This window comes from Watersipora subatra, chromosome 10, assembly GCF_963576615.1.
Source record: "Watersipora subatra chromosome 10, tzWatSuba1.1, whole genome shotgun sequence".
NCBI classification, from domain to species: domain Eukaryota; kingdom Metazoa; phylum Bryozoa; class Gymnolaemata; order Cheilostomatida; family Watersiporidae; genus Watersipora; species Watersipora subatra.
Window position 1 is genome coordinate 30352569 of NC_088717.1, and position 12684 is coordinate 30365252.

Below are 12684 nucleotides of genomic sequence, written 5' to 3' on the forward strand. Positions count from 1 at the left end.
ACATTAGGCTGCAATAGAACCATCTCTTAACCTTAAATGAATAAAAAAAATCGCGTGTGCTGAGTCCCTGACCCGACCCGACCTTGGCCCTCATTGCTGACTTTGAGTCTGGCCCGGCCATGCATTCCTTGGTCTCGTTTCAGCTGTATCATTGTGTACTATACAGTTTGTATGCTGGTGAAATATAGTTTTATATGATTTATAAATATGTTAGACCACAACATAAGCTTGAACAAGTAACTTATACGATTCAGAGAAGCAAAATGTTTGTTATACTTTGCATGAGCAGAACTTTCTGCAACCAATTTATGTCACAGGAGCTGTTTGACCTTCATTATTTATGTTACAGGAGCTGTTTGACCTTCGTTATTTATGTTACAGGAGCTGTTTGACCTTCGTTATTTATGTTACAGGAGCTGTTTGACCTTCGTTATTTATGTTACAGGAGCAGTTTGACCTTCGTTATTTATGTTACAGGAGCTGTTTGACCTTCCTTGCAATTTATAGAATATCCGCAGCTTACAAATTTTGCAAAATTATCGACAATATTCTAAAACTTACCCATCTGATCGGATAATACATAACTAGACAGATTAATTTGGCTAAAATCCCCATTAAAACCTGACAAGCCTTTTTTAATCGAAATTAAGACCGGCTAACGAAACGGTGATAAAGCCGTGCGACAGAGATTAGAACCATTAACTCATGTGCATTTCCATTCACACAAAGTATTACAACCATATATTCTCTCACTAGTCCTCTGGGTGTTCAGTGAATACTTCTGTGTTTACACATAATTTAGACTTCTATTTTTCTTTGCGTCTTCACAAGGCCATCTAACTAAGCTAATTAAATATATATGTACTTCACTTTTCTATATATTTAGACTATACTTGTTTTTACAAACTAGATACTTTAAGGTGCCATAAAACCTCTAATTTAATGCCACAGGCGCTCTATTTTTCAACCCTTCCTCTATAGTGGCGGTCAATTGGAGGTAGCGTTCAAATAGAGACTGGCGGTATATTTTTCAAATGACTCGTCATAATTTTAGGAAGATAAATTTAGCTCTATTACGGGCGAATCAATGGTCACCTGAATTTTGATCTCTTTTTCCGGCGGAGCGATATTAAACCTTTTGGATGCAATGAATCTACTAACATACCTCTAACTTGTCAAAGATCTCTTAATAAATAAGCAGCGAGAAACCGAAAAATATTTCCACCAATTGATATCAAATGCTTGCATTTGACCCGCGATGGCATTATAGCCTGGGTGTTTTTTGCAATTTATTGGCACTTTCAATTTTTATCTCATTCTAAATTTGAAGACATATTTTTATTTTATATCTATATTTAACAATGTTTCATAAAAACTCATTGCACGCATTGATATATTTGCTACAGTTTGCAACCAAAACTAGCTCTTTATATAAAATACAAGGAGTTATGAGAGTTGATCCACTGTAAGTTGTGTTAAAATATATATATTATATACTATATACATGTATATCTACACTGTATATATATTTCTCAGAGTCCGTGTGTTCGTGTGTACGTGTGTCGGAAATCCGGACATAGATCTTAAAATCTTGAGTTTTTGCCATCTGATGGATTGGAACTCTAAACGGTCTTCTCATCGACGATCTATGAGGCATTTCAGTATACTGTTTCCGGATGCTTTACCACTGAGCTATAACGCCTTAGTAAAACTTGGGTTTTTATATACGTTCTCATATAACAGATACCCCATGCGCACTCAAACTATAAATTAGCCTTGCTAAATAAAAGCTATTTAAACATTACCATTAAAACTGCACGACGAATTTAACGGATACACGCGTGCTATTTATTTTAGCCTTGCGTCCACGAATTACGATGCTATATTTGTACCGAAATATTCTGAGACCTAAGTTTATGCCACGCGATGCTTCTTCGTCTTTTTCGAAAGTCTTTTTGGTAAATTATTTTGAGCTATAAATTTGATGATTTTTGTACAGATTATATACGTTACCAAACTGGGTATATACGTTTCTTCGACATTTCGTACGTTACATACCTGCTATTTATTTTACAACTAGATTTACTTGCTAATTTATTTCAGCTGCTCAGGAGACTTTTTCACAGCTACATTATGTTTTTGACTTCTCATTTGGTACCTTGCGCTCCACAATCATTAAATACGAACTAAATCATTGTTTGTGTAAAAAATATTTTACGCTATTTCCTTTAGGTCAAATTAAAATATCTTTGTTTGGATGAATTTTTTCCAGTTTGTAATTAAACCTTTATTTTAATAACGATATAGTATATTACCAAGCGCAATTTCCTTTTTTTCAACAGATTTTTTTCAAAATCACAAAAGTTCCTTATCAGCGCTCGCTTTGTGTACTAACTTACACATCTTTCCTTCTAAACCTACCCAATTAGTAATTCGTAATTAATTTTACATTTTACAACACACGTTTGTAAGATTATCTATTTGATTATCTGTATGATTTATCGTGTAACGTACTTACGTATTTACATATTCTGATAAATATTTGTAAATTTTGAGAAATACTTTGTAAGATTATCTGTTAGATTATCTATAAGATTTATCATTTACATATTTTGAGAAATATATATCTAGATTTACATGCTTAAACTTCTTATAACTTTTGAAGTTTATAATATTAGTTTTTAAAGTTTGTTTCATTATTGTTATTATTTCACCTTGCCTTTTTTAAACATCTTTCCTTCTAAACCTAACCAATTAGTAATTCGTAATTAATTTTACATTTTACAACAAACATTTGTAAGATTATCTGTTAGATTATCTGTAAGATTTATCATTTACAAACTTTGAGAAATATATATCTAGGTTTACATTCTCCTATTACATTCTTAAACTTCTTATAACTTTTGAAGTTTATAATATTAGTTTTTAAAGCTTGTTTCATTATTGTTATTTTTTTACCTTGCATTTTTTGAAACGTAATTTGAGCATCGTGTTTGAAGTTTTAACATTATTCATTTTCATACACCGTTATTATTTCTTATTCAGTTTCTAATCTTTATTATTAATAATAGTAATTCGGGATTACTTTTACAACAAACATTCGTAAGATTACTGTAAGATTATCTGTTAGATTATCTGTAAGATTTATCGTGTAACATTTGAAACTGACGAACATCATGCACAAAGACAAGCGTGTAATCGAGGGCGGATTGAAACTGTAAGATCTTTAGAGACTGACGAAAAACATGCACAAAGACAAGCGTATAATCGAGAGAGAATTGCAACTGTAAGATCTTTGAAACTGACGAACAACATGCACAAATACAAGCGTGTAATCGGTGGCGGATGAAAACTGTAAGATCTTTAGAGACTGACGAACAACGGGCTCAAAGACAATCGTGTGATCGAGAGAGGATTGCTGCAAGAAGATGCACATCTTGGAGAGAAAAGTTTAATGCAGCATTTTTGTATGACTGCTCCTTTAATTATGAGAGTGATTCTTTTTGTTTGATAAGAAATATGAATAAAATTTGTCACCATTGTCAAGCACTCAAGTGAAAAGACGAAGCTCCACGCATGTGTTGCGCTAATGGAAATGTCAAAATACCAGTCATTACTGCACCCCCTGAACCATTGCAAAGTTTAATGATTGGAGATAATGCATATTATCGCCACTTTCTATCTAACATTCACGAATATAACGATTGTTTTCAGATGACATCTTTTGGAGCTTCAAGAGAAATTCGGGAGCAAGGTTTTATGTCCACTTTAAAAGTGCAAGGACAGACTTATCATTTGCATGGATCGCTTTTGCCAGCTGAGAACGAAAACAACAAGTTTTTGCAAATTTTCCTCATAGGCAATTCTGATGACGAAGTAAATCAAAGATGTGAAAATGTCTCAGGTGTCAGGCATAGCATCGTCCATGATTTGCAAGACTTTTTTCACTGCTACAACTACATTCAGGAATTAAAAACATCCATGGAAAGTCTAACAGATGACAGTTTGAAAATTGTAATTCGTGCAGATAGGCGGCCAGCTGGAGAACATGAACGAAAATATAATGCACCCAAATTAGATGAACCAGCGATTGTTATTGTAGGACAGAACTTTGATAAGAGAGATATCGTGTTGCAAAAGCGACAATCAGGACTTACAAGAGTTTCTGAAACGCATATATCTTACGATGCCTACAGTACCAAATCATATACTGGCAAGGACAAGATGGATATCATCTTACAATTAGGCAGGTGGACCCAAACACAGGTAGTGAAGCACAAAGGAAGACAGTATCTGCCATGGATTTTTATGCTTTTAGGATAATGATACGAAACACAAGATCAAACCACTTACTCAGATGCAGACACCTGCTCCATCAATTTCTGACGACATGTACGCAAAAATTGAAAGTGAAAGATTGGCTAATATTAGACATAACCAAAGAAGACTCAGAGCTGACAGTTACATTCACCTAAGAGACGCTATGCTAAACGATGATGCGCAGAACATTGGCCAATTAGTCATTCTTCCTTTTTCCTTTACTGGAAGCCCTAGATACATGCATGAGTATGTCCAAGATGCTATGACCTATGTCAGACAACATGGAAGGCCAGATATATTTATAACATTAACATGCAATCCAAAATGGACGGATATCAAAGAAGCTCTCCTAGATGGACAAGCAGCTCATGACAGACATGACATTGTAGCTGGAGTGTTTGGGCTAAAAGTGAAACTACTGCTCAACTTGCTAACCAAGGAAAAAAATTTTGGCGATGCTCAATGTTTCCTTTTTTAAATTGAATGGCAAAAACGGGGTCTGCCTCATTGTCATCTTCTTCTATGGCTGGTAGAAAAAGTACGCTCATTTCAGGTCAACTCAATAATATCTGCGGAAATTCCAGATAACGAGGAGGACCCAACTCTGTACAGCATCGTTACCAAGCAAATGATACATGGACCATGTGGCAACCTCAATCGCCTTGAATGAAAGACGGAAAATGCACCAAACAATACCCGCGAGCACTAATTCATGACACTCTGACTGCTGATGATGGGTATCCACAGTATAGAAGACAAATGTCAGGAATGGGAGGACATTTTGTTATAATTCAACGCGATGGTACAGAAATAGAAATCGACAACAGATGGATTGTGCCATACAGCCCTCTTCTATCGAAGACTTTCAACACCCATCTCAATGTGGAATATTGTCATTCGGTTAAATCTATAAAATACATTTGCAAATACATTCACAAAGGTAGTGATCAAGCAGCTTTTGTTATAGAAAATAATAGGGATGAAGTTACTACTTTTCAAACTGGTCGATATAGTTCCAGCAATGAGGCTGTTTGGAGGATTTTAGGTTTGCCAGTTCATCAGAGACATCCTGCAGTAACACACCTTAGTGTACATCTGGAAAATGGAAAGCGAGTATACTTCAATGAGAAGAACATCGAACAACGTGCACAGGAACCACCAAGGACTACTTTAACAGAATTTTTTAAAGCATGCCAAAACGATGAGTTTGCTCAAACTCTACTATATCATCAAATGCCTACTTGCTACACATAGACAGCACAGAAAAAGTGGCAATCTAGAAAACAAGGAAAAGTGGTTGAAAACTGCCCTCACATACGTGCATCAGATGCGCTGGGAAGAGTATATACCGTTCATCCAACAAACGTAGAATGTTTTCACTTGTGCATTTTACTACACAAAGTTACAGGACCTACTTCGTTTCAACAGCTTCGAACTGTCAATGGAATCGTTTGCTCAACCTTTGAGAAAGCATGTCTGAAACGAGGATTACTAGAAGATGATAGACAGTGGCACAACACTCTTTAGGAAGCTTCAGTTTCAGATTCACCTTCTCGGTTGCGTAATCTGTTTGCTGTTATTCTTATTAGCTGCAATCCTTCTGATCTTAAATCATTATGGCTAGATCATGGAGAAAGCATGAGTGATGATGTACGCAGACAATTGAATCAACTTCAACCGCAGATCTCTTTAGATTTCACAGCCAAAATTTTAAACAAAACTTTGATTTTGTTAGAAGACAAAGTCATTAACATTTCTGGTAAGCAACTCGGATTCACATCGCCATGCAGAGATTTAGACCAGCTTCCACAGACAGAATTGCTACGTGAAACCAGCTATGACATGGCAAAGTTAGATAGATTTGTTAGCAGCACCGAACTTTACATTTGATCAGAATTTAGTTTATGAAATTTAAAAGCTATGGATGATGAGCGTGAAGCGATCTTTTTCTTGGACGCTCCCGGTGGAACTGGTAAAACTTTCTTGCTCAATCTTTTGCTTGCTAAAATCAGATCTAACCGACAAGTCGCAATGGCAGTCGCATCTTCAGGTATAGCCGCTACATTGCTGGAAGGTGGACGAACGCCTCATTTCATGTTTAAACTACCATTAGATTTAGGACGCCTGGAGACTCCTGTTTGCAACATCCCTAAAGGTACTGGATTGGCTCAATTGTTACAGACCACAAAATTAATTGTTTGGGATGAATGCACAATGACACATGAAGCAACATTGGAAGCTCTGGATCGCACGCTTAAAAACCTTTATAACAGTGACAAGCTTATGGGTGGTGTATGTGTACTTCTTGCTGGCGATTTTCGTCGAATTCTACCGGTCAAACCTAGAAGAACTCCAACTGATGAACTCAAAGCTTGCTTAAAGGATTCTTATATATGGCACTGTGTAGAAATTTGTAAACTAACGGCAAATATGAGAGTGCATCTGGGAAAGGATGAGGTTTTGGGGGAGTTTTTTGCACAACTTTTAAATATCGGTGAGGGAAAGCTACCAGTTAACAATGGGCAAATCTCTCTACCTGATAATTGCGGATTTATTGTAGACACAGAAGACAATTTACTACAAAAAGTGTACCCCAATATTCACGAAAACTATCTTCGGCACCAATGGCTGGAAGAAAGGGTAATTCTGGCACCTAAAAATGACACTGTTGACCACATCAATCAACTACTTCTTGAAAAAAATTCCTGGGACTACGACTTCATTCCTCAGCATAGACTGTGTTGTTAAAGAGAATGACTCTGTCAATTATCCTACAGAATTCTTGAACTCTTTACAGCCTGCCAGTATGCCTCCTCGTAATCTTCAACTATGCGTTGGTACCCCAGTTATGCTTCTTCAAAATTTGGATTTACCTAGACTTTGTAATGGAACAAGATTGATCATCGAAAATCTATCCCCAAATCTTATTTGTGCTACTGTGCTTACCGGAGCTGCAATGGGTGAAAGAGTTTTTATCCCTAGAATACCACTAAATCCGACAAATGTGCCGTTTCAATTTAAACGTATTCAGTTTTCTGTTAGACTGTCATTTGCTTTGACTATCAACAAATCCCAAGGTCAAACACTAAACACTGTCGGCATTCACCTCCTTACACCTTGGTTTTCTCATGGACAGTTGTATGATGCGCTATCCCGAGTAGGCAGTAAAAATGGTCTATACATTTTCTCGCCATTCGGTCAGACAAAGAACATTGTTTACCCTTAAGCGCTTCAGTGATACACTAGCAGTATGCTCAGCAAATTTTCAAGGATATCTTTCTCAGCAACAGTAACTTTTCATTGTTATTATTCATGATATTTTGGTTTTTCATTTTGTATATCATATTTCTATCAATTCATATTTTTTGCAATCATTGTGGTAGAACAGACTACATTTAACAATTGCTTGCTAAATATTTATTTTTTCTGTAAATTGTTTGGATTGGCGCAAACTGCCTTGTTCATGAAATGTTTTGGAGAATTTATATTTCCATTGTTATGTAATAAACTTCAACAATAAAATTCATGAGATATTAAACATTGTATACATGTTCGGTGGTCTATATGCCTACTGAGGAACCCGCCACTTTACAAAAATGGGTAATGCGCCATTTGTCTACCTCTTGGGTGGTATAGAAATGACATGTCCACAAATATTAAAAAACTTTTATGTCATTCATGGTTTTTACGTTAGTTCTTTGAATTTAAATAACTTTTTCAATCATTTCTATTTAAAAAAGTTCTCTTTGTTTGTATGAATATTTTAAAAAATTTTTAATGTTTTTTTAACTCTTAACATATTTTAACTCTAATTTTATCACTTATCTGTTTGCGAACACTTTTTTATTATAACAGATAGAAAAACAAAGTCCTAATTGTGAAGGGAAAAGGTAATATAAAAGGGAAAATATTAATACAACAATAGAACACTATGAGCAAGGTTGACTCAGAAGCATGTTAGATAAAGTCAAATATGCAAAAAGTGATTTCTAATCACTGAGACAACATCTAGGTAGCATCTATGTGCTGCATATGAAGATTCATAAAGCTACCATAAAAAATGTATACATTTTCGGTGGTTTATATGCCTACTGGAGAACCCGCCACCTTAAAAAATGGGTAATGCGCTATTTGTCTACCTCCTGGGTGGTGTGGAAATGACTATGTCCAAAAATATTTAAAAAATTTCGTTTCTCGAGCAACGCCAGGTAGTACAGCTAGTATATACATATATTACATGAAGAAACAAAAATTGACTTGAAGATTGACTTGCAACTTGCAACATTACAGTTATTTGGTACCAAAAGATTCACCATGTCTCAATCTGCTGTGTTGTAGGTGCAAAATACGTGGAAATATGATTACCAGCCACTAAAAGCTTAAAAACAAACAGTTAATCGCCGCCATCACAAAACCGCCGTAGATTAGAATTTCTTTCCAAAACGGCTCAAATGGGACGCAGTTGTACAAGCTGGCTTCTGTTTGCACTTATCATCAGTGTAATGCTGTCACTTTCAACACTGGTTTCTTATAACTTACCATAAAAATTTGTTTAATCTTTTAACCTTAGCTCGAAGGAATACATATCATTGTCTGATAATCATGACGAGCCTGTTGGTCACCTGTGATAATCGAAAAGTGCTGCAGAAATTATTTGCAAAGTATTGGGTCGCATGATCAGATTACGACTAGACGATTAGACCAAGTCGAAACAAAACTGTAAAGTAGCAAACATCTATATTTGATACGGGGTCTTCGGTAAAACCCGAAGTGTTTGTCATAAACTAGTGCTACGAGAAGTTTTATATTGAGCCTTTCATTAGCCTTTCAATTCACATGAGAACATCATGTGACAAAACAATAACCAAATGTAATGACAACGTCAGAGAAATAAACTGATTCCAATCTACGGAGACTTCGTTTTGGAGCTTTTAAGAGCTTGTAATCACATTCCCACATATTTTGCACCTACAACACAGCAGAGTAAGACATGGTGAATCTTTTGATACCAAATAACTTTAATGTGAATTTTGTTGCAAGTCAATCTTTAAAACATAAATATTTGCTTGGAAAGCTGCATTCTGATTGTCGATTTCGATGGAACAAGCTTCTTATGGTTGTCCGATACTTTTCATAATGTCTTTTGACGTCAACTTTTCTTCTGCGCTGCTGAACCAGTCGATATTAGCATCCAAACAATTTTTTGGCAGAGCAATATTTTTACATTTAAGACACATTTTTTAAATTTACGTATTGCATTTAGCACAAATGCAATACGTAAAAGTTTTGCTCGCGAAACGCAGCCTTGCATGACCCTAAAACTAGTCGTTCATCTACCACTGTAAATGCAAACTGTTGTTTATATATGCGTGTATTTTTGAGTATCAAAATAGCTCTAAACAAAGAACTACTATTAGCCTTAGACTGATTAATGATTGTCATGGTAATGCTTTCAAAGTTTTAACAAAAATAACGAAAAGCTTTGGAATTGAACGAGAGAATTAATTGTTATTGCTGTAAACGATTAATTATTAATACGTTTTTGTGGACACTTTCCTACTGATCGATTGATATTATGGGCTCGTAAAGATGAAATAATGTCAGAGTAGCGGTCAAATAGAGGTGACGTTCAATTAGAGAGTGGCACTCTATTTTTCAACCCTTTTCCCAGAATGGCCGTCAAATAGAAGTGGCGTTCAAATAGAGGTGGCATTCGATTAGAGGTTTTACGGTATACATATATATGGCAAGAATAGCAGCATAGCATTCACTCAGGCTACTAGAAGGCCAACTGACAGCATAAAAGATTATTGCATTACCAGTAACAACCAAAATTACAAATACCAAATGTTGGGTTTTAGCAACATTTTTAAGTTGAGAAAATGGACAAAGATTCGCGATCGTTGTAACATGACTGAAAACAGCTGTGATGCACGTAATTATTATTTAGTTATTATATTATATATATATATATTTATTTATTATAGATTATTTAATAATTGTCTGTTCAAACCCTTTTTTCATAAAACTAGAACAACATTGACACTTTGTAAACAGATGGCTTTTGAACAAAGCTAATTTTTTTGAACAACAGTTTTCAATTTTTAATTTGAGTAAGGGAAGAATTCCTTGTTAGCGCCTACCATATATACCATATAATATGCACAAAGCAATTGGTTTAATTCAAAAAGCATCGCTTGAGAAGTAATAAGAGAGATATCAATACGACACAAACTTTTTATATCTGTAGAATCAGCTTCGATTTTGCTCTATACTCACCTACCATGTCAGGTAACCAAAACGACACGGCGTGGCGACTAGATGGAAAACGTGTCTTATAACAGAAGCAAATAGAAATACCTTTGTGTCTCGTTCATGCATTGGCTACTCATTGGCATAGACATGGTAATTAATACATCTATGTTTTGCTGACAAAAAACTTGGTTTTGTCACAGCTGGGAGCTTGCATTACAAGTGTTTTTGTCTCCAAAACTGTTTTTCCTAATATCAAAATCATCACTGAAAACGAAATATCATTAGTATACTGATATAAACAGATGCAATTTTAAAATGTTGTCAATTAACCTTTAATAGTTACGGTAGCCCAAGCCATGCCACAGTTTCCTAGCTGGTAGCACCAGCAGAGGTCTAATGCCTCAGAACAAATGCTTATATATTTTAAAGGAAAAGTTGGTGAGTCAATGGTGGCCATGTCTTAGTCCCTAAGGCAAGGCCTGGATTAAAAAGTTTCATCAGGAACGATACAGTCATACAAGAAGGGGTACACTAATAAATTTCAGTCTTCAACAGAGTTATTGATCTAACAAGCAAGCAATAATTGAAAAATCCTGAACAACGGTCATTCCCTAAACCAACTGTAGGTGAAAGGTAAATGTACAACAATAGGTTATCTAGCTACGGTCATTGTATACTTGGTTAAACATGTGGAGACAAGAGGCCTATAGGAGCCTATAGACTCATGGCTGACACTCTTTATCATATTTACTTTATCGTTCAATATTTGAGCATTGCGTAAGATACGAATAATATGCCATAGCCATGTTTTGTTCAGCTATGTTGTTCACATAGCTGAATCGCAATCAAATTTTTTCGATTTTAATCTTCAAATATCTTGACAATGAGATCGCCTAAAACAACAAACATCTTATCAACTGATAGACAAAGAAGAATACGTTCTTTTAAAATCTACTCAAATTTGACGCAACCACATCTTTAACCAGCCAGGAGCATATATAAGGAGCCCATATGAGCAAAGGAAAGCTGAGATGCCTGGTGGTCTCTTGCATGCGATTCATTGTATGTGCACACTTTGAATTGTTTATATTCTTGTAGAATATCAAATATATATACATTACATCTTTGCCTTGTACTCTAGCGGTTTGGTTCTTGTGCAGCAGTATAGGGAAGTTTCATTTACAACATTGCTATGTACAGTCCTGTATTATTAGAGGTCTTGCCTTCATGACAGACGCAGCGGCTTAACACCTTTTCTTACACCTTTTCCCTCGCTTTCCCTCGCTTTCCCTATAACCTTGAACCTTTAACCTTTAGCGAACTTTATTAAAACTTCTTCAAACTAATGCTTTGAGAGAGATTGATCAATGCTGTTCTCGAAAGTGCCTTCTCGCATACTTAGCCATTTAATATCCGTCGAGAACCGACTCAAATCGTATCTCAAAGGTTTCTCGTGTCTCAAGGCAGTAACAACGTCGAATTGTGCTTGTATCTCAATTTCTTTGCATGTTGGGGCACTCGCATGTCGCAACTTGAATGTATACTATTGAATAGAGTATGATGAATGAAGGAGCATAGGTGCGATTAGAACAGTGCATTGATCTATGTAGTGCTAAGTGTGGTCTGTTAAAATGGCTCAAACAGTTCTAACATAGATCTACTACCAATTATTAGAAAATTTGTAATACATTTAAGATTTAATGAATTTTTATCGTTACCAGCCAGTAATTTGTGTTTTGTCAATTTCGATGTTATATTACAGATTTCTGTTATCTTCATGAAAATTTGGTAGTTGGTTCGTTTTTCAACTTGGAAGGTTTTTCGTTTTTTCATTAAAACTTTGAAAGCGACAGAAATAATTAATAACTGTATCAGGCTAATAGTACCTCTTTATTTAATGCGGTCTTGATATTTCAACGTATATGAAAAATGCTTTCCATTTACGATGGTATATGAATGACTAGTTTTGGGCAAAAAGTTGTTTTAGCCTACTTTTAGCGATGCTGCTAGAAGTTTATCTACAAGTAGGTTTTTCTCTGATCAAAACATTGTTTGAATGCTAATATCGACTAGTTTAGCAGTGCAGAAGATTTGAGGAATGAGTTAAAA

At 35.4% G+C, this 12684-nt stretch overlaps 1 protein-coding gene across 1 annotated transcript in view; it reads right to left on the minus strand.

The window, feature by feature from the left end:
* The window catches only part of LOC137407394 (rho guanine nucleotide exchange factor 17-like), a 173146-nt gene that overhangs the window by 113310 nt on the left and 47152 nt on the right, over positions 1–12684 (minus strand). The window lies entirely within an intron of this gene.